The 26,323-nt window shown below is 38.0% G+C and overlaps 1 protein-coding gene and 1 long non-coding RNA gene across 15 annotated transcripts in view; one reads left to right on the top strand and one right to left on the bottom strand.

Annotated features, from left to right (window-relative positions):
* The first annotated feature begins 593 nt into the window (after positions 1-593).
* Positions 594-26,323, top strand: part of ctnna2 (catenin (cadherin-associated protein), alpha 2) — a 382,091-nt gene continuing 356,361 nt past the window's right edge. For 3 of the 11 annotated variants that reach the window (XM_074630004.1, XM_074630003.1, XM_074630005.1), the window contains exon 1: positions 594-968. The gene's annotated coding sequence lies outside the window, so the exon portion shown is untranslated. Of the gene's footprint in view, positions 969-17,278; positions 17,458-26,323 lie in introns of those variants that run through there. The other 8 variants (XM_074630002.1, XM_074630008.1, XM_074630009.1 and 5 more) reach the window with 5 other exon arrangements.
* LOC141764651 (uncharacterized) lies at positions 12,444-17,106 on the bottom strand. 4 transcript variants are annotated; one of them, XR_012593290.1, is made up of 6 exons: positions 17,055-17,106; positions 16,628-16,719; positions 16,199-16,262; positions 14,260-14,288; positions 14,083-14,172; positions 12,444-12,760 (listed from the first exon to the last, which is right to left on the bottom strand). It is a non-coding gene; the product is annotated as an uncharacterized LOC141764651 (long non-coding RNA). The 4 variants fall into 4 exon arrangements; XR_012593289.1 differs by lacking the exon at positions 14,260-14,288; XR_012593288.1 differs by lacking the exon at positions 12,444-12,760 and having other exon boundaries at positions 14,047-14,172.

The raw sequence follows: 26,323 nt of genomic DNA, 5'->3' as shown, positions 1-26,323 counted from the left end.
GTTACCAACATTTTTACCTAACATGTCGGTGATGTTCGGTAGAAACGTTTTTCTCATACTAAATGGCCATATTAATCATCATATCAAACATTAGTGACTTCTACAAATAGTCTTTCTGTACAAGTACAATCGTGTGAAATGCTTTTTGCTGGGAAGCTCCATTAAAAATAATAAGTTATATTACAATTATAAAAGGAAATACTTTGTACAAGGCATATTAAGAACATATACATATCAGGAAGTATGAATGTACATATATAATAAATACTTTGTACAAGGCATATTAAGAATATAAACAGGCATATTAAGAACATATACAGTATAAGATATATGATTGAGGTACTTTTTGTGTGAGAAGGTGTCGTATGAATTATCTATATAGAGTATATAGTATTATAGTACAAACACAGTTAGGCTGTTATAATAATGTTATACTGTTCTTCTTAGTTTGTATTACTACAGCTGAAACCCTCCCAGAATATGTCAAAGCTCAGAAATCCTCCCTTACAATGTGTTCAGCTCTGCGTCCTCACAGTCTGAACCACGCATGCGTCAACCACGGAGACTCTCTCTCTGATTGGTCAACCCTGGAACCACCGACCACACAGCCCACTATATCGCAAGCCTCTCCGTTTTACTAGCGCACCATCATCTGCACCTGCCTACTCCGTTGTTGTCGTCGGAGCGCTGGTGAGAGGGCTCATTATTTCGCAGGGCAGCAGCCTTATAGGAAGGAGGAGGAGGCATTTTTTTTCCGAGAGACACCGACAGAACAGAAGCGTGTATATTATAGCCTCAGATTCAGCACCACAAGTCTGAGGAAAGCGTCCAGGATTGAGTCACTCCTCTTCAAGCACCGTGGGTTTAACTGAACAAGGAAGGAGGGACACCATTTTTTTGGGGAATACTCAGTGAAACCAGGACAGTTTGTGGACCTAGCAAAGAGGTGTGATCTCCAACGGTTAAAGGTACGTAGTTAGGAGGATGCTGTGGTGGATGCTTGCTCTTTCTTGTTGCTAGCAGCTTGGTAGCATTACACTGACCCGCTGTGCAGCTAACATTAGCGTAGGCGAGGTTTTCATTCATCATTTTGTCTCATTGTTGGCGGTGTTAATAATAAATCTCTGCACTGTAATACTTTCGTACTACAACGTGCTTACCTGGCGTTTCCCCGCCGCACTCCTCCGAGCACTGCTATCCAGCGAGCCCCGGTGCTGAAAGCCTCTGTCCGGGCAGAGAGACGAGCTAAGGCTTGCTAGTGCTAAGTGGAGTAGCTATAAGCTAACTAACTGACACTAACTGACACTTTTGAATAACGGCTCCACATCTGCACTAACGGCTGTTTAACCGTTAGAGCGGTTGGTTGGTTGGTTAATACTGCAATTTCAAAAAACCGTTTAGCTTCTCGCCTTTTTGTGTGTTTGCATACATGTCTTTTGTTTGACAATTTTTGCCTCTTTTGTTTAATTGACATTTTTTTGCGCACGGTTCAAATAAACTCGTTATATCTAATCTAATCTAGTTAAATCATACTAATCTTTTTGCAAAAGATTTTGAATTATTTATGGACTCAAAGGTTTTTTAACTAGTAGCGAAGAAGCACACAGACTTTGCCTCACTTTGCAAGTGTAACAGTACTTTATAGTCAAGTCAATTCAATTCAATTTGCTTTATTGGCATGACTGTCAGATGAACAATATATATATATATGTATATGTATATATATATATATATATATACATATACATATATATATATACACACACATATATACAATTCATTAAGCAAATTACAATATATAGATATTTAAAAAAGAACATGCATGTAAATGGAAGAAAACAATACATAAGTAATTCATGTTTGTTGTGTCAATAAAACAAACAAATAAAAAACAATTAATAGCAATATATTGCAATACCAAAGGATAAATGTAAATGTAAAAAAAAACATGAAGTAGAGGAGTAAATAAAAGGAAGAATGTGATTTACATCTATTATATCAAGTCTCTATTAGCACTTTTAACAATGAGAACAATTAGTTTAAAGGTCCCATATTATAAAAAAGTGAGATTTTCATGTTTTTTTTAATATTATAAAGCAGGCTTAAGTCCTATATAAATACTGTGAAAGTATCGAAATGCTCAAACCACAGGGAAATACACACAGTCCGTATTCAGAAACTCTGCATTTGAAACAAGCTGTCAGGATTTCTGTCCATTTGTGATGTCACAAAGATACAATATTTAGACCCTTCACACAGATTTAAACGTAAACATTCTTAATGTGTCCCAGTTTATTTCCTGGTTGCAGTGTATGTGAATGTCATCAGCTGACAGGAAGTACACATGGACCCAAGCGGTTGCCTAAAGCAACGCAATTCTTTTTCAATATCGTCGCTATTCCGTCGAAATGCGCTAAAACGGAGCGTTTAAGACAGAGGGTAAATACAGGCATATTCAGGCCAACATATGAGGAAAATAAATGTTTTTTTGAACATTATAGCATATAAACATGTTCTAGTAGAAATACAAAATACAAGTATGATCCTGAAAATTATCACAATATGGAACCTTTAAGAAACCTGACAGGCTGCGTGAAACACATTGCAATTTGCAGTGTCAACTGTCCCCTGATTAACATTACGGCAAACAACGTGCATTCAGAGTTGGCATATTCTGCTAAAGCACTGATTGCTATTGATAGGCTATTCATCCATATAGCCTATGATCAGCCAGTGCTACATATCTTCTTTCTGCCTTGAAATGATCAATAGAGTCTGTATAGTGTGTTGAGGTTGGCTAAGTGAACTCCACAGTGCAGCAGGAGTCAGACCAAAGCTTTTGTGAGCCAGTGTAATGTGCCACATTCTCTTCCTGTAACTGGAGATGTGGGGTCTCACATGCCTCTAGGGGTCACATAGTGTCTGTATTTAGAATCTGAACATTTGATTGGCAAGGAGGCATGCTCAGGTTCACTGTCAGGGTTATGTGGCTCTCTTTCTTGGTATATGTTTACCATGCCATTTTATTAGCCGGAAGAAGGCACAGCCTGCAGCTGCTGAGGCTAAAATAATCTAATAATTTATGTATGTTTTAGTGAAACAAAATGTCTCTGTTGTGTAGTGTGCTGTGGCTTTTGGCTTCTGAGTTTTAGAGGAGAAAGAAAGAAATATAATATGGGTGAGCTATTCCTACATTCGTAACATCATGTTCATCACAATGCATTTTAAAAAAAAGTCAAGGGCTGCAACTAATGAGTATTTTCACGTTCAATTAAACCATCAAATATTTTTGTTATAGGATAATTATATCAATTGTGGGAAAATGGTTACTATTAAAGAGTCGAAGTCAAGCCTCTTCCGGTGGACCGCCATGGGACCTAATTTAGGAAAAAATATGAACAATATTCAACCTGGAGAGATACATATTTTTTTGATCCTTATTAAATATTTTTTTGATCCTTATTGAATTGCGCCATGAATCACACATATGTTTGTCAATTTATAAGATAATTTTGCAAGTCAAGAAATTCACAGTTTGTTGTAAAACTGTTGAAGTTTCAGGCTGTGAAAATACGTAATTAGAAAGACTACGCAACCAAAAGTTGCGTAGTGACGTCTCTCTCTCTGAAGCTACGATGCCCGTGTGTTTCCTACTGGGATGTACTCACACGAGCACCGGGTGTGATCGTTCTCTCTCTTCTCAGCTGATAAAAAAAGACCAAGAGTTGCTGGATAAAACACATCAGGTCAGATAACGTTTCATCTGTGCGTGGTCATAGCTAAGTTTGCTAGTGTTGGTGACGTATATTGTGTGAGACGAGAGATGTGTTTCACTGAGCAGTTTCACACAAAACTAAATGATACTACGACAAACCTACAACAAACTGAGACTTTCTTGACTTGAAAAATTCTGTTTTAAATTGATAAAACATCATAGGTGTGATTCGTGGCGCAATTCAAATAGGATCAAAAAAATATTTATCCCTCTCCGTTGTCTACCGTTCACATTTTTTCCTAAATGAGGTCCCATGGCATCCACCGGAAGGGGCGTGACTTTGGCTCTCTTTGGCATATAATCCTCACATCTGAGAAGGTGGGACCACCTTTTGTTTGGCATTTCTGCCTGTAAAATGACTAAATTGATTATATAAATTGTTGTCAATTAAAGCAGCAGTGGATAGAAATGGAGCAAATATGAAAAAAAAACTTATTTTTATAAAACGGTCACTATATCCTGACAGTAGTGCATGAGACATGAACAAATCATGTGCCTCTGTGTCCTCCAGTGACCGCAGGTGCTCCTAATGACATCTGCAAGATTTCACAGACTGGAGGAAAACAAGCAGTCAGAGCTGATCTGGAGTCTGCTGTCCAGCTGTCGTCTATGAGCAGGCTGTCAATCACTAGCAAACTCCCATCAAACGGTCAAATTAAGCAGCGTTGATCAAATATGAATCAATATTCTGTTACTGTAATGCCTATTTCTCGCCTCAAATGTTTTCTTGTAGTGTACTGTTTAGCTGGAAAATGAGAACGTTTGTGACCCGGCAGCCATGTTGAGATCAGTTGAGGAAATACCAAGCACCGCCCACCAGGCGGAGCATAGCCAATAGGAACGCTCAATAGCAACGCTCTCTCTCTGAAATGACCTGTGATTGGCCAAAGTCTCCCGTCATGGGCTAGATTTTTTAAAGCCTGAAAACAGAGCCATGAGGAGGCGCAGAAGTCTAGTTATCTCTCAGAGCACTTGAATTACAATATGCTGAAAGGATATTATGGCATTTTTGCCCAATGATGCCAAAAACATTCTGCCTACTGCAGGTTTAACTTACTGATGATTTTCTAATTGAATAATAAACTAATGATTCCTGCACTAGTTCAATCTGTCCCTCAAACAATGCATTTTAACATTTCCCATCCTTTGATGTGGCAGCATGAGTAAAACATTTGTAGTTGCAGTAATTTTCTTAACAAGACCTATATAAACTCTTAAATATATCTTTTACTGAATATTGACTAGAGGCGGACAAGTCAAGAGCTGTGATTCCAGGCTGCCAAGCGTGGACAGACTCTCTCTGCCCTTTGGAAAATAACTGCATGCATGTATCACTTTAAAACCATCTGCTTAAGACCATATTTTATTCAAGGCTTATTTGTTTAACCTTTAGGATATTCTTTCTGTCTTTTTACAGTATAGACTACATCGATATTCAGGATTATGCTATTATAATAGACAGTTAACCATTGCTAAGCATGCTTTAGTAATCAAGATGACATTTTATAATTGCTGTTTTTATCACTTTGACCCTCTGGGCAAACTTAACAAACAATTTGCTTTGACTTTGGAAAAGGAAAAACACAACTACAAAGCTGGTGTCAAAAAGGATTTTTCCCCCAATTATTTTCACCTAAATTGTAGCCCATTTCTTATTCCTCATTTGATAAAACAAAATTACAGGGTTTGACAGCCACCTGTATGTAATCATCTAAATGTTTTGGCTCAGTAACGTTATGCCATTCGCATTATAAAGTCTGGTTCTGTTACTGGGGCCACCTGTATGTAATCATCTAAATGTTTTTGGCTCAGTTACTTTATGCCATTCGCAGTATAAAGCCTGGTTACTGGGGATAAGGAACAGCCATAATTTATGGGTGAGACTATGCAATCAATGGCAGTCCGGAGTGCATTGTGTTCTCCGTCTCCTGGGAGAGGAAGCGATATTGGCTGAACACCATGGAACCCCCTGTTGTTGTACTGAAGCTGGGCTTTACGGTAGCCATGGTAGCCCTGCTTACTGGAACAGGATTGCCTCCTCTCGCTCCAGCTCTTGCACACATGTTTGATACTGTTTAAGAGATGAGAGATGAGGCAATAGAAACAACACAGAGCAATCAATAGTTGTAGCGCTCTTGTCTAACACATCAATTTTAACTCTCCTAACCCCTGGGTTTGTATTGTCCGATGCTGCAATATGGAGCTGCATTCAACTTACAGCAAACAGGTTTTTGACTAATTGTGTATTTCCTCATCTTTAAGATATACAGATTAGCATATTGTGGGTTGTTGGAGACAGTTGATTACTTAGCCTTTTCAACAGAATGCAACATGGGCATATGTTAGATTGGCTAGACTCCTCTGCTGTTTCCTTCACTTTTTATATGACATTATCCCACACTGGACTATAAAGACGAAAAAAAAAAAAGAGAAGAGCACTTGGTTGTTTCAGGAGGGACAATAAAGTAGATGATCCAGCAATGCTTGAAAGTATAGTGTCAGCAGCAGTTTGGTGCAGCAAGAAAGAACGAGGTTATTCTCTTAAGTTCCTTTTCATGTCTATTAGTCTGCTCAAGACCACACCCCACAATGCCCGGCAAAAGAGCTGTTAGCTTTATTTTCTATAGGACTATCATTAATACAAAATCAACTCATCCTTCCCTCACATTGTGGGAGAATGTGGTTGAATAACATTTCATCAACAAAACTGCTCACAGAGCATTGCAAGTCATTAGAAGTCGGGCTGCCATTTTGTCTTTTTTCTTATGAAGCTAATATAATTTAAATGAATGAAAAGTGCAAAAGTATGCGCACCCCTTGAGTCATCACAACTTAACTTGTGTGGAAATATTTAATCAAAATGTAATATCTTATGCAGCTCAGATCATCTATTCAGGTTGAAACTAAATTTTTAACAGTGCTTCAGAATTGTTGGGAGTCTTGCCCTACAAACAAAAGCTACTAACAGATCTGCACAGGTTTTAAAGTGCCAGTAGGCTGAATACTTTTGGCATCATTGGGCAAAAAATCCAAAATGACCTTTCAGCATATTGTAATTCAAGTGTTGTGAGAGAAACCTAGACTTTCGCACGTCGTCATGGCTCTGTTTTCAGGCTTTAGAAAATCTAGCCCTTGATAGGAGACTTTAGCCAATCACAGGTCATTTCAGAAGGTGTGCGTTCCTATTGGCTGTTCATTCAACGAAGACAGCTGTAGATCACTGGCAAACTCCGATCAAACGTTCAAACTAGGCAGCGCTGATCAAATATGAATCAATATTCTGTTACTGCAATGCCTATTTCTCGCCTCAAATGTTTTCAGGAACATCTTGTAGTGTACTGTTTAGCTGTAAAACGAGAAAGTTTGCTCCGACTGGTGGGCTGTGCTTGCTATTTCCTCAACTTAATCTCAACATGGCTGCCGGGTCACAAACTTTCTCATTTACAGCTAAACGGTACACTACAAGATGTTTTTGAAAACATTTTACATGAGAAATAGGCATTACAACAACAGAATATTGATTCATATTTGATCAGCGCTGCTTAATTTGACCGTTTGATCGGAGTTTGCGAGTGATTGACTGCTGCTCATAGACGGCAGACTCCAGCTCGGCTTTATCTATGGAGGAAATGTCTTTATTTATGTAGAGGACAACACGAAATTCAGGCACTGGTGACAATTGCAAATATAATGGAATATGTTGCAGTCAAGCTCTCAGGCATTCTGTGTGGCTTTCAAATATTTATTCTTCTGTAGATCAACTTTTCTCATTTAATGTCTCTTGTTTAAACCCCTGGATTTTAATAGCTCATATGTGTTTCAGCACATATTCAAAACGTTCTGCACATTCAAAACTCACATAACTGTATTCTCTGATTTGAGAAAATAGTCACATTAAGAGAAAAAAGTTGTAATTTAATGAGAATAAAGTCATAATATTTAAGAAAAAAGTTGTAATATTCCGATAAAGTCATAATTTAATGACAATAAAATTATAATATTTGAAGGAAAAGTTTATCTACCCCTATATACCGCTGTGCATTCTGTTATTGCTCTGCTGATATGGTAGTATCCCCTTGAGACCATCTGACAGACACATAGCTTAACCCTGTTTGGGACTGGATGAGACAATGTTTAGGGCAGCATCTGTGCACTGCTCTTCAACAGTGGTAGAAAACCAAAACTAACCAAAAACACTTCTGATGAGGCATAAATCTCACCATTGTGTGGTTTATTGTCCACACAAATGTTAACTTCACCACTGCCGATAAAGGGCAGCTCACAGCTGCTTTTCCCCAAGCTTTTGAGTGGAAAGCATCCTGGAGTCTGGAGATGGTCCCAACAGAGCAAAGGGGTCTATAAGCGAGAGTGACACAGAGACAGCGACACAGATACCAGTCAGAGGAAAGACGCCTCACAGCAGTGCAAACTTTTTGCAAGTCAAAATAACTATAGGCTATAGTAGCCGTCGTCCTGTATTGCAAATTTGACATGACAGTGGTTATATTTCAATAAAAATCTCTAGGGACAATTCGGTAGTTACTGGAAATTGGTAGGGACATGCCCCTACTGTCCCTACCAAATTCTAGCGTGACCAGCTGTTGGTTTGGTTGATTTGTTTTTTAAGGCTGTTCATATGGAAAATCTAAATCAAGGGTTGTAGGTAATGTTTCTGCACAACGAGCCTCAGTGGCTCGTCAAATCCATCAAACACCGTTTCTTTAATCAGTCACTTTTTAAAGCAAACAAGTGTGACATTCGTTGTATATTAAATATCACTTTTATAACTTTTTCAAGATGTATTTTATTTCTCATATAACTGTAAAATAGTATTTATGTGCCCTGAAAACCGTATTCTCTGCTTTTCTATGCATATCTTACATTTAGTTTTATCATTAAATATTCATCTGCAGGGAGTGTTTCAAAAGCTAGCTGCTCTATTCCCAGTTTTAAAAGTGACCTTTTTAATGATAGATAAGCGAGTCTATTTAAGTGCAGAGTGAGAGCATATTGTTGTCATAGAATTGTTTTCCAAAATCTCCCAACTCTCCATCCTCAGACATGTCCCCCCTATATCCCAGGTTCTTTGTTACCAGGGTTAAAGTATCAGATACTGGTTAATAAGAGTCAAAGGGGCTATGGTATGGTATGAGGCTTGGGCTAACTGCAGGTCAAGGGTTTTAGACTCATAAGATGGATTGAGTTACTACCGGTGTTGTACAATCAGATTGTAGTCTTTGGTTAATATGTTAAAGGTTTGGACATTATTGTTTTTTTTATGTTAAGGAGACGTACAGTAGGATCCTGGGAGCATAGAGCCCTGGGAACATGCATTAGATGTGCTCACTGATCAGTTGTTGTTTCACATCTTCCAGCATGGAAACCAAGCAGCTCTCTTTACACGATTAGAGTTGTTCTTTGATAACAAGTTTAATTAAGGGGTGAAATTATCTGTGATAAGGTTTTAGTCGTATCAGTGGAAACACTCATGGAGAGAGAGCAAAAAGGAGTTCATATCTCCTAAGAACTGAGAGAATCAAATTTCCCAGCGAGCAGACAGCACCTTTCCTCATTGAGATGTTGTAACAGGAGCGTGATGCCAAGCTGCTGTCAAGATTTCTCACTACTGTTTTAATGATTCTCCCCCAGCCTCCTACAGATGTCACGGTCTCTGGGGGAAAATTATTGATTTTGACAAGGCTGAATTGTTAATAGTATTTTTTCTTTTGTTGGTCGGTGGCCCCGTCGGTTCCGAGGGTATGAAGTGACAACAAAGCCTTTCCTCACAAGTACAGGCAGAACCACCTCAACTAATTCTCAGATTTTATCCAGCTGATGTGGATCATTTCATTGCCTTTATAGCTGGCTACATTTCACTCTAAGAATTCATGTTATACATGCGGACTAGGATGCCTTGAACTGCGAGCTTCAAAGGCTGTCTTTGTAAAGTTGGAGCTGCATGTCCAAGTCACTTTGAATCTGGTAGTCATGGTAAGACATGGATACACTTCAGGGCATGCTGCCTCGACTGTGCATGAGTTGACTTTATCATTGGAAATTGACATAATGCTGACTATATATTTTTGTTAACATCAAATTGCCCATAATATTAGGATAATTTGGTAATATCTTTAAGCTGTACATTGTATTTTCGATGACACATCTTGTTTGTATGTTATGCAAAACTTGGATTAGAGGTCGACCGATAATTAATTTTTAAAGGTTGATAAAATAACGATAGTTTGGAGCAGCAAAAAGCAAAGTCTTTTTTACTTCTGCAGTAGCCTATAATGATAGTTTGTAAATAGGGCTGTTTTGGTGAAGAAATCCCCCCTGCTGTGATAATGATTGGCTCAACAGTGCTATATGCGGTATTATTGTTTTTTTTTGCAAATTACTTTATTTATCCCGATTTTAGTGCTGTATACATAAGCTTTACTGTTTGGCTATTATTAAGTATATTGTTGCTTTTTAATTTATCGTTAAATGCAGAACAAAGAAGAGCAACAAGATGCAGCTGCGTTTTGGTTGCGTCTGGTTGCTATGATATGGAATATCAAAATGTTGACAGAAGGTAGAGTACTTGCTCTGGATGAAGAAAAAGCTGAAACATGCATAGGGAGAAAGGACGGACGTGCCGGTCTATGTTTATTAATTTCTCCTACCATTGTTGTTGTTGTCCAGCACTTGTAGCCTACACGTAAGATGTGGCGGTTGGTCTTTGTGGAGTTTTAACCAATTTTCGTCCTATTGGCGCCGATTAATCGGTCTACCTCTAGTTTGAATATGTGGAGATAACCCTGGACTCCTACATAATATAAGCAATTGATCCTGCTTCCTGGTGGTTATTTCAAATCTATATTAACTTGTTTCCCTTTGTAAAAGCAACAGCATTTCTCTCTGTGAATGTAATGTGAAATATGTTTCAAAAATACAGTTTGGTGAACTGTGCATAATATGTGTGCAAACATTCTGTGTTATTCTCACTTGCACAATCCATGTTTCCCTCGCCATGAGAGGTCATGTTAACACACTTCTGGTACTAGACCGTTCCCTCTCTGCTTCGTCTGAATGTCTGCCAACTTATTGTTTTGATTCTATCAAAAAACAATCTGTGCAGAGAGTCTTGCTAGAGGCCATTCAAGTGTCTCATGCTCTCAGTTGTTCCATCCTTCTGAGACCTCACTAGTCTCTCTCATATTCACTCCCTATCCACCCCCACCATAGGCTACATCTGGGACCAGTGTGGGCCCCAAGTATTGGCCCAGCTCCTCCCCCACATTGTGTGCGCTCTGTCTTGGTGCATTAACTTTTCTATTGTTGGGTGACTGCTTTTCTTCACTCCTCTTACAGAAAATCTATATGCTGACCAGGGGCGATTCTAGGATTTGACGTCTGGGGCTTAGCCTAGACACTTGGAGTGGGAGGCTGGGGACATATACTTTCAGGGCAATTTCTTTTTTTTATTTCATAAGTTAAACACATACATTTTTATGCAATTTGAAATGAACCTCTTAACTCAAGATTAGATAGATCTGTTCTATAAATAAACCAAAAACTGGGGTGTTAAAGGCTTAGAATGTGCCGGCTGCTTACAGATTTTCCCAGAAAAATGCCTGACAGTGCAATGAGCACATACATTTTTCAGTGTCTACCCCACTTTCTCAGAAATCATCCTCATATGTTTGTGTAGTTTGCTTCCTGTTATTCCCCTGTCTCTCTTCGTCGCCTACGGTCACTCACAGTCATACATTATTAACCCACTATTTTATCCTGTTAAAAGAGCAAAGGACCTCTGCTGTCAATTTCTAAACAAGACATTAAATTCCATATAATGCATTAGAGTGAACTTGGCAACTAAGAATTGTTTTACTGAAAAGATAACGATCAAGACAATGTAGATGATGGACATGAAATAATTTGCTACAAATACAAAATAGAGAGGCTAGTTTTCATTTTGATAGTACAGTGGAAACCGCTTATAACGATCATGTCTGTCTGGGTCAAATTGATCACTATAAGTGGATGATTATTATAACCAAATTTTTGTTGTTATGCATCATGTCTCATGCAGATTATAATCTAATTGACATTTTGTATATTTATTACATGAATAGAAAGTAATGAAACAGACCACTTTGCTATTTACTGGCTTGCTCCATATGTTGTCATGTATGAAAAGACCCAAAATGAACCATGTAAGCGGACCACTTGATTAGTATGATCACTATTTTTTAAACAGCATTTGTATAGGAATGATTCTGTCCCAAGCTTTTTGATTTCCACTGTATAGTATATACTGTGAACTTTTACTTTTACACATTAACTTGGTTTAGTGCTCATGTTAGCTGTTTCCTCTTTGGGAGGGGTGTTATCTTGTTTTATTTTAACCAATTAGTAGTGACTGACATATGTGGAGTTATGTCAACTGAAGAAATATGCCGACAGGAATTGCAAAAAGTCAACTCACAACAACATGTAAATCTTCCTCGATCTCATCCATGGGAGTCACTATTTTTGAGGAAATTGTTTTTTGTTTTGTTTTTTAAACTGAGAAACAGCTGTCTCAATATGCACAACACCACATTTTAATTGCTAAAATATACCATAGATGTGGGCTGCGATGGCAATAGTTCTTAAAGGTCTTTATTTTTATATTGTTATTTTATATATAAATATTTTTCTCAGGAAAAATGTGTGAAAGAAGATGAACCAGTTTAGTTCCGTCTTGAGCTGAAATTGCCCACTATTGGTGTTGACTGTGTTGTGTGTCTCATGGCTTGACCAGCCACCACACACAGCCCATGATGTCCACTGCTACAAGAAGCGTGGCTGTGCTATTCAGGGCACGAGCACAGAAAACAATACCCTAGTACGGCCAGTCATGCTGACATGTTGATCATCCATTTAGAAATTTAAGGAATGCAGTCTCTCATTTGCTTCTACTTCTTACTTTCTCACTCGGTAAATATGGCTTCTGTACTCCTTTGGAAAAAAAGAAGCCATTGCAGGACACAGTTTTTGACAAGACATCATAAATTCAGGGTGACATTTCTAACTAACTTGTAAAAATGATCAGACGTTTCGCTTTTGCAGTGATTTGAAGCTCCCACCCCAAAAGGCACAAAACACAGCAGTAGGGTTTAAATCAAGTCAGTTTTTTTTTTTTTTTCCCAAAATCACAAATTTGTTTCAGAGCACTTTACATTCTGTAAGCCTAATGAATGGGAACGGTCACATTTATAACACTCATAAATGTCATGAGTATTTTCGTTTCATCTGACATTCAAATTCATGCACTTACAGTTATTTAATATATCATTTTGGACACGCAGAAATGACTAGAATTTTTTAGGAGTGCTACAATTATGTACGTTCTTTTTAACTGTATACTGCTCTCACACAAAACCCATGTCTGATGTGGGATTATAAATCTGTATTCAACCTTTGTTTGACCCATTTATCCATGGGATTAACCCACTTTCATGGGTTAATCCCATGACATTAGTGTGGTTAACCTATGATTTAACTCTCATGGGTTAATCCCATGACAATACCCAGTAACAAGATCCAATCCTTGGGATATAGTTCCTTACACATTCTGTGTGAGATTTAAGATTTACAGTATTTGCTGAACAGAGTTGATCAATTCCTTAAAGGTACAATACTATACGCTATAATGATCCTAGTGTAACAAATGGTAATCCTATAGGCATTAAAGAAGCCTGTGTTCCCTCTTTCAAATCAAAGCGGAGCATCGACCCCTGCATTGGCATCAGTGTTGCAAAGGTCAGATGACTCATTGTCCCATTCAGACATATGGAAAATGCATTGTCATCTTGTCACATTTCTGTGGAATGGCTATTAAAAAGCTCTTTGACTTAACAAAGTGCAAAAAAAAGAGGTTGCGGCTGTCAGAGGTCAGAATGTAAAGTTTTTAAATTCAAGTTGTATCAATAGTATTTAACAAACAGATGCTAAATTGGTGTTTGAAAAGGAGTACTTTGAATGATGAGGAAAACAAAAGCTTGCCGACAAAGCAGGAACATAACATTGATTAATTAGTAAAACTCAATTAGATGGGGTTGTTTTCACAGGATGGATATCACTATAAGTGATGGATTTTGGATAGATAACAAAAATCTACATTTTACATGATTAAAGGTGCCCAGGGGAGTCTTCTTGTGAACAAACACAATTTATATTTAGTGTTTCTCACTAAAACGCACTGTGTATCCTCAAGGTCCTTCCTCATAAAACATTTGCAAAGCTTATTCTTGAAATATTTTTAATCCTGCATTGTTTACCCCTATGCGTCCTTGCTAGCAGTCTTCTTCTTTTCCTTTTTTTGGTGCATATGTTTGTCCTGCCACTAAGTGTCGATCAGTAGAATCCACCTGTGCATCCACAATACAAACAAAACGGGGAGCTACTCACAAAAACATTGCTCCATAGTGCTACTAGTAGTTTAAAATTCAAGGTACCTTTAAAACCCTGCTCCTTCTCCTGATCTCTGTAAAATAAATAAGTGTGAGAGCTTTTGATAAGATTCTTGCAAGGTTGTGAATCTTGTCATGCTTAAGTAATTAAAACAATTGTTTTAATTCCGATCAGTTTGGCACAAAAATTTGATTGCAGTGGAAAGCAGTCGTCTCCTCTGCTTTAGCCATTTTGTGTTGACACAGATACATTGCTGTATAGTTGCGGTAAAAGAGGGATTTGCCTTTAATAGCCCTCCAAAGGGAAGCGTTCATCTTGGGAATTAGTTTGGGGTTGTTTACCATACAGTATGCTTTAACTGCAACATCCAACCAGTACACTCCACCAGGTATACACTCATCTTCTGCTTTGAGTTTCTCATTTTTTGGCATTTAGACTTAGTTTGTGTCTGAACCTTATTTTTGTATAGGTAGCCTATCACACTCACAACTATGTTCACTTATACAAAGAAAAAAATACATGAATAGATTATAATAACAACTGCTAAATAATAAAAACACAAATATCTAATAATGGTTTGTACAATTTGTTGAACTGCTGAATGTGCTATGTACAAAATGTGCAGAAGAGGTGTAGTTCATTAAAAACACCAGCAATATGGACGTAACTGAGTATTTTAGCAGGGTCAAAGGGCAGCCTGGTAACAAAGAACAGGTAAGGTTAGGAAAATATTCAGAATTACCAATATAATTAATCCACAACTCGTTGAGGCTACAGCATAACTGAATGTCTTGATATCCTTTGGTGACAACATAGCACATTCAATAATTACGCCTGTGGTCTAGGGCTGTACAATTAATCAAATAATAATCAAGATCACGATATTGGCATCTCACAATTAAATGAACATAATTGCCTGCAATATTAACGTTTGAAATGCATGCTCTGCTTATAGGAAAGTCTGCTGAATATCAAATCGAGAGCTTCGTAAACTAACAGCCGGCGATCGAGATGTTTTGGCTTCAGTCTTGTGTAGTTGTCATGCCGCTGCGTGCACCCTATACAGCAGCAGCCTGGGAAAAACTTTCCTGAATGTAACCTACACAATTTAGGGTGAACATTCCTGTAGTTTTATATATGATAGCTGAAAACAAAATATTGCAATGTCTGCTTTTTCGAACATCATGCAGCCCTAATTTGTATTTTAGCAGGGATGTGGCACAGCATGGAAGTGAAAGCCAGGTCTGTTTATTTAAATGTGAAAGTGCATAAAGATATGTTGTCGCCAATATCCTTCATATATACATGATATGTCAATCTTTAAAAACTGACTTCACATTTTCATTAAGAATTGAGGGGTCTTCAGGTTATATCTCAATATCACACAGTAAAACTATTAGGCATTAAAGAGTTTGGGATTTACCACTCTCAGTTTACTTCAACAAAGGGGTGTTTAAAAAAAAAAAGATTTTCATGTGTTGTGAATAAAAATGTTAATAGAAAAGTTGTACATCATGATTAAAACAAAATAAACATGTATATTGTGTCATGTACCTGATAAATAATCGTGATCTCAATTATGATCAAAATAATTGTGATTATCATTTTGGCCATAACCGTGCAGCCCTACTGTAGTCCAATAAGTAGGATATTGTTTTGTCCTCAGTTTGAAAAAGTTACATATGAATGTGGGACATATTGTGTATGCGAGACGAGCAAGATGCCGACATGTTTAAGGCATCTACTTCTAAGGATAAGGCACATAGTTGGTATGGATATAATTTTTTTCTCCCACATACTATTGGATTTTAAAGACTGATATTGGTGGTGTGAGAAACATATTGCATTTTTCACACGAGCATGACCAAAGGGGATATAGTATCCTCATGTACTGTATGTAGGGAATTGTGTTAACTGTTTTATACTGGTGCTGCTTATTTTTAAAAGCCTGTTTTACGGCTGCTCTGTGGGAGTGTAACTTACACTTAATGCTGTACTGTAGTGTCCTCTTGTGTTAACTTCCTACACTTGACAGTAATGGTGAAGCCTTTATAATAAGATAAGATAAGATAAGATAAGATAAGATAAGATAAGCCTTTATCGATCCCCAGAGGGGAAATTCGTTCAAGTGTTGTAGCGCCATGAAGACAGAAATAAATACAGATAAATAGAGAAGTAAAAATAAGAATTAAGAATAAATAAAATAAGAGGTATACTGTATACACCTTGTATAAGAGTAGAAACTATACAAGAACTATAGAATAAACTGCTAGTGCTGACAAAAGGCTACCAATATCAAATTTCTTTTTGATGGAGATGATGTTTAATCATCATATAGTCTAAAAATTCGAAACTTGATTTTATATTTAATACATTTACATATTTTTCCCATCTATGTTCTCAAGTACTGACCTAGCTTGCAGACACAGAGCCCAGTTACCATATGTCACTCAACCAGGGATCCAGGAACACCCAGGGGTTCTTGAGGGAGTTCCAGGGGGTCCCTAGAAAAATGGAGAATCGTTTATTTTCACTATTTAATTCAGTTAGTAAGAGTGAGTGACTACTCTGATCATAGGTTTCACCTCCTCCACGATCATCTCCTCAACTGTAGTTAACAACTATAGAATTCTGGTCTTAATCATATCAACCAACATCTTTTTCGATGGAGGTCCCAGATGCGAAACGTTATCAAATGGGGGTCTGTGACCTAATGTGTATCAATTTAGGGGTCCTTGACACGAAAAAGGTTGAGAATTACTGCCATTGGCTACTCAACTCAGGCCTAGCATTTACAGTAAGAAATGAACAGCAACCTTTCTACTAGGATGGGCTGTACCTTTAGGATGAAGGAAGACAGGACCAGGTTTTTAAAAGACGGTAAAACACACGATTTGACAGACACTGGCTTACAGGAATAGCAATGTATTTGAGACTTGTTTGAGGTGTCCTGATTCCGGATTTTTATGGACACATTCCAGCCAATCAGGTGCAGGTGTTCTCAGAAGACGTGGTTTACCAGCATTTATTCAACTTTGCAGTGTGTGCATTATGTTTTTAAAGAAGGTTTTTTGAATTCCTAAGAGAACAAGAGTGCTTTTGAGAATTTCACAGGTTGTGCTCTACTTTGATCAGCCTATTTTGGCCGCTCCGAGAGCATGGCTCTGGAGAGCAGCGATATGACAGGTTGAGCCTTGACTTCTGCTTCTAGAGACTGCTTCCGACGCTCAACGCAAGTGTGTGTATGTGCTTAACTCCGCTCTGAATCTGGGTCAATGCAGTGTCGGCATATTAACTTTCCATAATGACAAATGACAGGGATTGTAGTCACAAAGTTAGTGTCATATGGTAAAGCAGCTCTGATGCCCATTTTATGCAGTGCAAGCAGAGTTTAAACTTTTGAATATTTTTATCTGTGACAAATATGCATGTATTTGCAAAATTCCAGGGCTAAGAATATTCAGAGAAAAATAGTTTTCTCTCTTAAAACCCACACTATACCATTTTGAAGAGCTTTTTACCCTCATATTGTAGAGAGACAAAGCCTCAGCTTCACATAAAACATAACTTAAGTGGGAGTCCATCTCTTGCCATCACAAATTCTGCTCACATCTGTGTCTAAGGGATCTAACAATACATTAAAATCTATGATTTTCCATTTGAGTGTTAAAAGGAAAATATTAACCAGGTCTCATTCTCAAGGACTATCTAGTTGTGCTCAGAATTTCTGAAATGTTTTAAACATTTGTCCATGGTTTTGTTAAGAACTATTCTAATCCGAAGCTGCTTTCCTTAGCAACAAAATGTTTCCAAGGCACACATTAAACCTTAAAACAGCTTTCTGTGAATCTTATGAAATAGGCTGGATTACAGAAAATGTTTTAACCGTATCACTCTTTATTCTCTTATGCATTGTTGCATACATTTTGAGTTGTTCCTACATGTAAATAAACATTAGTGTACTACTACTATAATACTAAACCCTGTCTGTTTTAGCGCTTGGTTTGACCTTATTTCTCTGCTCCCTGAATGCTTATCATGTATTAACCTCATTTGTTAATACTTTCATGGCAGCGAAGTTAATCCACGTTTACATGCACTCACTGGGAGAGGAGTCTTGATTTTGATTCCGCCTTCAAGACCACCAGACGAGATACAAATTAAGAGATAGTGACCCCAAAGGAACACATTTAAATCAAACTGTATACGCTTGGTGAGCTTTGATTTTTAGCTACTGGAGATACTGTATATATGTGAATAAATCATGAGAATTTAACAGATTAATAAATGTGAACGTCTTCGCTATACATGAATTAGATTTATTCTTCTGATTCGCTGATTTTACATTTTACATATTGAGAGACTGCATATAATGTGACAGGCAGATATGGTTATAGATCTCCATCAAAATACACACAGACAATCGTGGCGATTGGTTAAGGCATTCATTTTTAATGGAGGATACTAGAGCTGTCGCTATTCAAGTCAAGTCTGAACAAATTTGATCTCACATGTAATTGGTTGGAGTAAATTTGAACCCATTTTACCCATATTGTAAAGCTTGAGTTTGAGATACAGTGAGCTGTGACTGTCACATACTATAAGCGTGTGTGGTCAGAGAGAGTGTTTTCCCCTTCAGTATAGTCCTTATATGTTCCCGTGTGGTCGTGTCATACAATGCACTATGTGTCTTGAGTTGGCAGTCGAACGAGGTTGTAAAATATTGATATTGCTTCACTGCCTCTCCGACCCACACAGTTTTGCTTGCTGCTACTACATGGTACATGGCACAGTACGTATATATGCATATGCACATTATGGGGAGTTTAGGGTTTCCAGTTTACCTCACCTGCATGTGGGAGGAAACAGTTGAAGTGGTTTTCACCATTGTGTACATTATTGAAAGCTTCTTATGCAACAGCATGTGAATTGTGTTTATAAGACTTCCTCTTAGAGACAGTGAGCATAATAAAGTAGCAGATGGAGTAGTGGCAGAGAGCAGGCTGCATGATGCTTCTCCACTGGAGGAGCATTTGGTGCTTTGACTTAGTAGATGGAAGGAAATACTGCTTGCAGCTTTTATGGATTTGAATGTGATGAAAACAAAACCACAAGTATTTTAATTTGTGAGCATAAACTGACAAACTATATTGAATGTATTTTACTGTCTTTACACTATTGAATGCCCATATAATATTCATATATGTATACTGCCTCAGTCAATTTAACACACCATAGTGTGAAATGGCGTTTAATTAGTCTCATAACCCACGCACATAAAAACCAGGCACATGCACGTCATACTAGTGCACAGAACAGTATCCACGAGAGGAAAAGCATCCTCGCGAGGGAGCATTTTTGCTCCGCGTGCTCAAATGTGGTCCGCAAGCGCAGGGGCTGTGATGAGCGTGATAAGCGCAACCCTCCCTACGCGGTCGCAACTGCTCAACTCTCACTCACTCGTCAAGTTGACTTTTGAGACTTTGGAGGCGGAGATGGAATAGACAGGGGCTGGTGTCTCCGCTCCTTTGATCGGTCACTTTCAACATTCATAATCTCCGCCCTGATCTAAGTTTTCAATCATGAAAATGAAATGTTTGAATTGTTTTTATTTTCTGAGTCGACTACCAAGCATTGTCAGAATTATATACGTATGTCCACTGTTAGGCTCTTACATTTTCAGAGAACAGTGAAGCTGATTCACACACCGGCATTGTGTATATACATACATTTACCCTTTGCTGCATGCCACCCCTTCTCTCTCTCTCTCTCTCTCTCTCTCTCTCTCTCTCTCTCTCCCATTCATAATTGTCACTATCAAATAAAGGTAAAAGCCCAAAAAATTAAATAAATAAATAAAACAAAATTTTCATTTTCATGATTGAAAACTTTTGAATGGTGGTATGTGTATTAGGGATCGACCGATATGTTTTTTTTAGGATCGATACCGATAATTAGTAATCAAGGAGGGAATTTTGAACCGATACACATTTGCAGTAAAAATTCAAATCTTGGTGTCAAAACAGTCTTTGTCTGTAGCACAATAGCCTTCAGTGTTGATTGGCTGTTGCTCATGACGTGTAACCAATCAGATAGCACTGTGGGCGGGACATTAAGCCAGACTACACAGTGGAGAGCACTGACATAGAGAGGAGACTGCATCAGAGCCAAAGTAGCGCATTTTGAAATTAATTTATTAGTTTAAAAAAAGAATGATTCTGATAATCATAAAAATGCTAAATATCGTACGTGATAATCGGCAAGGCTGATAATCGGTCGATCCATAGTGTGTATCACAAGAGAAACATAGATCAGGGTTGAGATTGTGGGTGTTGAAAGTGACCAAATAAAGGAGCGGAGACATCAGCCACTGTCTATTCCATCCCCGTCTCCAAAGTCTCAAAAGTCAACTTGATGAGTGAGTGACTGTTGGATACTGTTCTGTGCGCTCATATCACATTCACACACCTAGTTTTTATCTGCGTTGGTTTTGAGACTAATTAAACGCCATAGAATGTATAAATTGATATACATGGTAAACTGTATCTGAAGACAGTATTCTCTCTATTTAGTTATTGCAAAATCTGTTCAAGGCACGTGGTATGAATAACGATATTTTTCCAACTATCATGCAGTCAATAATCATGTTTAATGTAATGTATATATCCACTGCAGTAGTGCAGCCTCAACATTAAATCCACAGGCTCCACAAACACAGGGGGTTTTCTGTTTGTGTTAGTTGGGCCAACAGTGTTGAATAGTACTAGTCATTGCCATCTGTTTGCTTTGGTATTGCCAATAGACCACTGGATGGAGTAGCTCTGTATGGCAGGTGCTCAATCAATACAGACACACAAACAGAGCTCTGACTCAGCAGAATATCTGTCTTAACTGCCAGCTCTATGTTTGCCTGATTTGTTGAGTCACACTGATTATCCCGCTACAGCTTTTTGCAGTTAGACATCTGTAACACCAAAGCAGTCTGTGAACAGTCCTGGAGTTTCATTTACTTCCATTAAAACCACAATAGTCAGTATCAGTTTTGACAATGTAAGCAGCCAAAAATTAATTGAAATTTAAAAATGATTCAGGCAAGATCCAGCATGAGCAAAGAATGCTATTTAGACACTACCTAGTTCCGTTTTAGCAAAATAGTGGGAAGATGAAAGGCGCGTACAGTGGACGGTAGAACTGAAATACAATTGCAAATTTGTTATTTTGTTAAAATCTGAATTGCTAATGTGGGGAATAAATATATATTTTTTTCCAATATACATGACAGACAGACTGGTTCTTAGCAGAAAGGTTCCTTGTGGTCTTCCTAGGAAGAAATCTGTACTTGATTTCCTACTCTGTCAGAGTACTCGTATTTTTTTTTACAAGACATCCCTCGGGTGTGTAAGGCATATCATTTAATTTTACGTTAATCAAAATGTCACAAAGTAAATTAATCTGTACCTGATGAGATTTAATCCATGAGTCGTTGAAAGGTTGCTGGGGTTCGCTGTAGTCTGAATGGACATCTTAATGAACTGTCAGAGGCCTTGTCTGCATCTGTCTGTGCTACGTGTTATTAGTGCAGATGAACTTGGCTTGGTCACTTTCTAAATGAGATCTTCAGTTTTAAGATGTTAGTCAAGCATCAACATCTAATGTTTGGAAGTTCATACTGGATTGAATACTGCAAGCTTCCTTTACCACAAGAACCACATGATTAGGGCCTAGCAAAATTAGCATTGATGAGCTGCAACAATTAGTTGACTAATGGATTAGTCAGTCCACAGACTATTTTGATAATCGATTGATCCTTTTGAGTAAGAAATAATAGCTAATTCTCTATTTCTAGGTTGGTCTGTGTGTCATCTGTTTATTCAATTATTTAATTCAATCTGTAAAACTTTTTTTTTATCTATAGGAATGAATCTTATTTCTATATTGTGGATTTCTGACTTTTCTTTGCTGTGCGCTGGCATAGAAACACCTGTACACACCTTGCGCAACCTGAAATTAAATTTTTTGTAAATGTATTTACATACATTAAATACATTTAAATGATTCCCAGAAGACTTCCTTCCTACAATAATCCCCATACAGACACAAGTATTACCTTGTGTAATTTACATAATCCCCTCTAGTGTGGATGTGTAAGTGATCATGATTCTGCCTATTTGACCCCCTCTACCACCGATGACCAGTGTGGATGTGAAAGCTTACACTTGCAGTTGAATTGAAGCGTTATTGACGTTAAAGAGCTGTCCGTCAACGTCTGTTTTGAATGTTGTTGTCACTACCGCATTGCTTTATGGGATATTTATTCCGCTGTAGTGTAGCGTTGCATACTGTAATATTTCACCGGAAATAGTATGCAATTTGCGTACGATTGGTTTCATACTAAGGTTTCGGACATACTCAAATATCTCACATATTGTTTCAGCGTACTAAATAGCATGTTACTATGGAATTTCGGACGCAACATCCGTCTGTCTGAGCCTGACAATTAAGGGGATTATGTCTGGGTAACAGTACTTTTACTACTTTTTTTCAAATTTCAGAAGTGCTTTAAAAATGTTTCCTTTGACTCTGCGTGCACCTGCGAGGTGTGGATGCTGCAGTTCTGGCTGCGCATGGCAGAGAAACAAAAAATGCACAACAAAATATCAGAAAAAAAACCATTTAAAAAATATTTTTTTGAAGGACTTCTCTGGTTACCTCTGGTAAATTAGAAAGTGAGAGTGCAGAAGATGTGATAAGTCTCAATACATGAACAACATGACCCCACAGCCTTCTCTAATGTGCTTTGTTTTCAGATGGCAAGCTGGTTGTTTGTTAGCTGGTAATTGGCTAGCGTAGCGTTGTAACTCCTCTCTCTTGTTTACTGCAGTTGTCACTGCAATGAATAATTACAATTGATTAAGTAAAACTATAAACACACACAACACACATTCTAAACACACATACACATAAACACACACACACACAGCTCAGTTAACACCTGGTGGACTGAAGTAATTACTTTACATCCGTTAGCAGTTGTCTCTCTGCCTCATGTTATCAGCAGTATTTTACAGAAGAGCTGACACAAGCAGAACCTAAGGTAATAATATTGTTTAATGGGCAATAAAAAAACAAACAGTATCAAGAAGACCCTACATTAGGTGACAAATGAGCTGGTTTACAGGAAATGGCAGCATGTGGTGAGCTCGCTACAGATGCCATTGTTACCACTCCTTCATTGTTGCCACCCTTGCATTCTGATGATAAAACATGTCATTGAATAAGCAGTGACAGGATGTTAAATGTTTGTCCTGGTGCTCTCAGCCTCCACGTAAACAAGCCTCACCTTCTCTGAGGAGTGAGCGAGGTAACTTCAGGGTTAACTCTGGGTTTTCCGTCCTATAACGGCGGTTCACTTCTTACCGGAGTAGATCACCATGGTAACTTTTGCTGAATACCTAACCTGCTCCAGGGCAGGTTATGTTCCAGACAAGAGATCAACTCGTAGAAAAGCATCGCCTACTGACCAATTAGAGCTCGGTGCGTGGATCTTATGATAATATTACACAAATATAAAGAATCCAGAATCCAAAATCCAGGCTAAAAGCAACACATTTTAAACCGACAAATGCAGGAAATAATAGAAGGCTTTATGCTGAGGGTGCTTACTGTTTTGAATTATGTTTTTATATTTATTTTTTTACTTGCTCCCAAGTCCGTTTCACACCGCCGGAGTCTGGAACGCAGGTGAATGAAGGCTGAAATAGTCGTACACGCCACATTGTTACCTAAGGGCCCAATGAAGTGCAATCTATAGGCCCTATATATATATATATATATATATATATCCTATATACTGCACCATCTGAACAACTTTATCTGACTTTTGAGTGTTCCATTAATTCCATTTATAAGCCTGTTAATTTAAGCATTCACACATGTGCTTTTTTTTTCTTTTGCCAGCTGTTCTTCCTGCATTTTGCAGCTTCAACTGTGTTACTTTTAGTCTGATTATGTGTTTAACTTCTTCGTATTTGTCTAATATTATAGTCTGCTCTTCCTTTGTAAAATGTGCCGCTCTGCTGCCAGTAGACTTGTCCATGTTTGTGATTGGTCAGATGCTGCAAACATCGCCCCTTTCATGTGAACGCACTCATAGCCAGATAGAGAAATTCCCTGGATTGACCTACTGAGTTGATAACCGCCGTCGTTGGACCGTTTAGCGGCATCGCGTTTGTTAGGGTTAGTTAAACCAGATAACGAGAAGATACCCTGGGTATGTCGAACTCGCTTCGTAGTATAGGCCTCAGGTCTCACTCACTTTTTCATGCCAGAATTCAAAGTTCAAGTCTTGTCATTGCAATTTTGGTTAAAATTAGATGAAAAGAGAGTTTTGAGGAAACAAAATGAAAGTCACTGAAAGCAGTCACTGCAGCAAGAACTGTGCATTAAAAAGTTTGCAACTCTAGCAGCGACTTGCTTACATACTCCATCACAGTTGTGCAAAATTCAACACCAGTATCAGGTTAGAGGGGGCAGAGCGGGCAACAGCTTTGAAGCTACTAATTCAGGAAAAGATGTGTGAAACCCAGAGAGCTAATAAGAGAATTGTGTGTTTCTATATATAAGGTTGTATGGTTTGTCAGCACTTAGTTTATTGTTTTGGCCAATTTATGTGTGTTTTCTCTCACATATTCACAACAATTATGACAGCCAATTTGGAGTCTCCAATCAGCCTAACCCACAGTATTATATGGGTTTAGACTGTGGGGGATAGCTGCAGCACCTGGAGTCAACCCACTTAAATAAGGGAGGGATATGGACATTCCACACAAGCCTGCAGTGCTAACCACTGAGCATCTGGGCCGCCCATCTGTGTGCTTATTCCATTACAAAGTGTTTCCAAGCAAGAATTCACATGAGCAACGATATCATGGCCTTAATCAAGATGTTTTAATTTTATGTGCATATTTTAGTTGCTCTTGTTGTTGTAAGATGTGTGCATGGACTCTGCATGTGGTTTAATATCATACTATCTTAGTTTCATCTTTAATCTTTTGCTAAATTGTATAGTATGTACGAAGTCAGTGCCTATAAATCATTTGCATTTTAAAGGTTTTTAGTTTTTTTTGAGTCTCGTCCCTGATGAAGTGAGATATATAAATATTCATTCATTTTCCTACACAAAGATATTTCAGGAATTATTTTCAAATTTGGCACAAACGTCCACTTGGACTCAAGGATGAACTGATTCGATTTTGGTGGTCAAAGGTCAAGATCACTGTGACCTCACAAAACATGTTTTTGGCCATACCTCAAGAATTTTACACAAATGTCTAACAGGATGAAGGGATGCCATTTTGGAAAGACATGGATGTAAACTGCAACTTGGTTGGCAGAAGCATGCAACAGCGAGGCAGTAATTCTAGTTTTATTAATTACGATTTGGCGAGGATTCCTTGCCAAACCCAGCAGGAAAAGTATCTGCTGTCTAGTGATGAACTGAACAGTGAGAATGCTGCTTTCCAGCACCGAAACCAATTGCTGTGAAATGTTCATTTAAGTTCTAGTTTTTAGTGTACTGGTCACAGAACTCTAAAGGCTGGTCCACACTAAAAGATTTTTCAAATCTTAACAGATGTTGAAAATGTGAGAGACGCCACACTTATCGACATGTTATGATAAATTCAACAGTTTTATTCTTATAGTGCCTGGTGAGCAACGATTTGGCCAAAACAGCACACCGTTTCCATTCATGAACAACAAGAGTCTACTTTCTTAAGTGGAAAAACCTCTCACGATCAAACGTGACTTTAGTGACTTTAGTGTAAACAAACATGATGTTAGTTTTTGCACTACTTTGTACGGAAAATACACGAGGGATGGATGGATGAAGTCATGGAGACATGTTAAATAAACACTTGTGTTGTTGCCACAGATTAATAAGTTTGTCCTCCATTTCTGAGGTACATCTTACTACTACTTTATGCTTTGCGTTTCGCTTTAGCTCATTGTCCTTCCGCTTCAGTCAGCTTGGTTCTCAATTGGCTATCCTTTTTTCCTACTTGACTCCGTAAACATGTCCAATATTTACGATTTGTAATTGGTGCGGAC

The sequence above is a fragment of the Sebastes fasciatus genome, chromosome 3 (genome assembly GCF_043250625.1).
Source record: "Sebastes fasciatus isolate fSebFas1 chromosome 3, fSebFas1.pri, whole genome shotgun sequence".
Lineage (NCBI taxonomy): Eukaryota > Metazoa > Chordata > Actinopteri > Perciformes > Sebastidae > Sebastes > Sebastes fasciatus.
The sequence above is the reverse complement of the archived record's forward strand: the minus strand, read 5'-3'. Positions and strand labels throughout refer to the sequence as shown.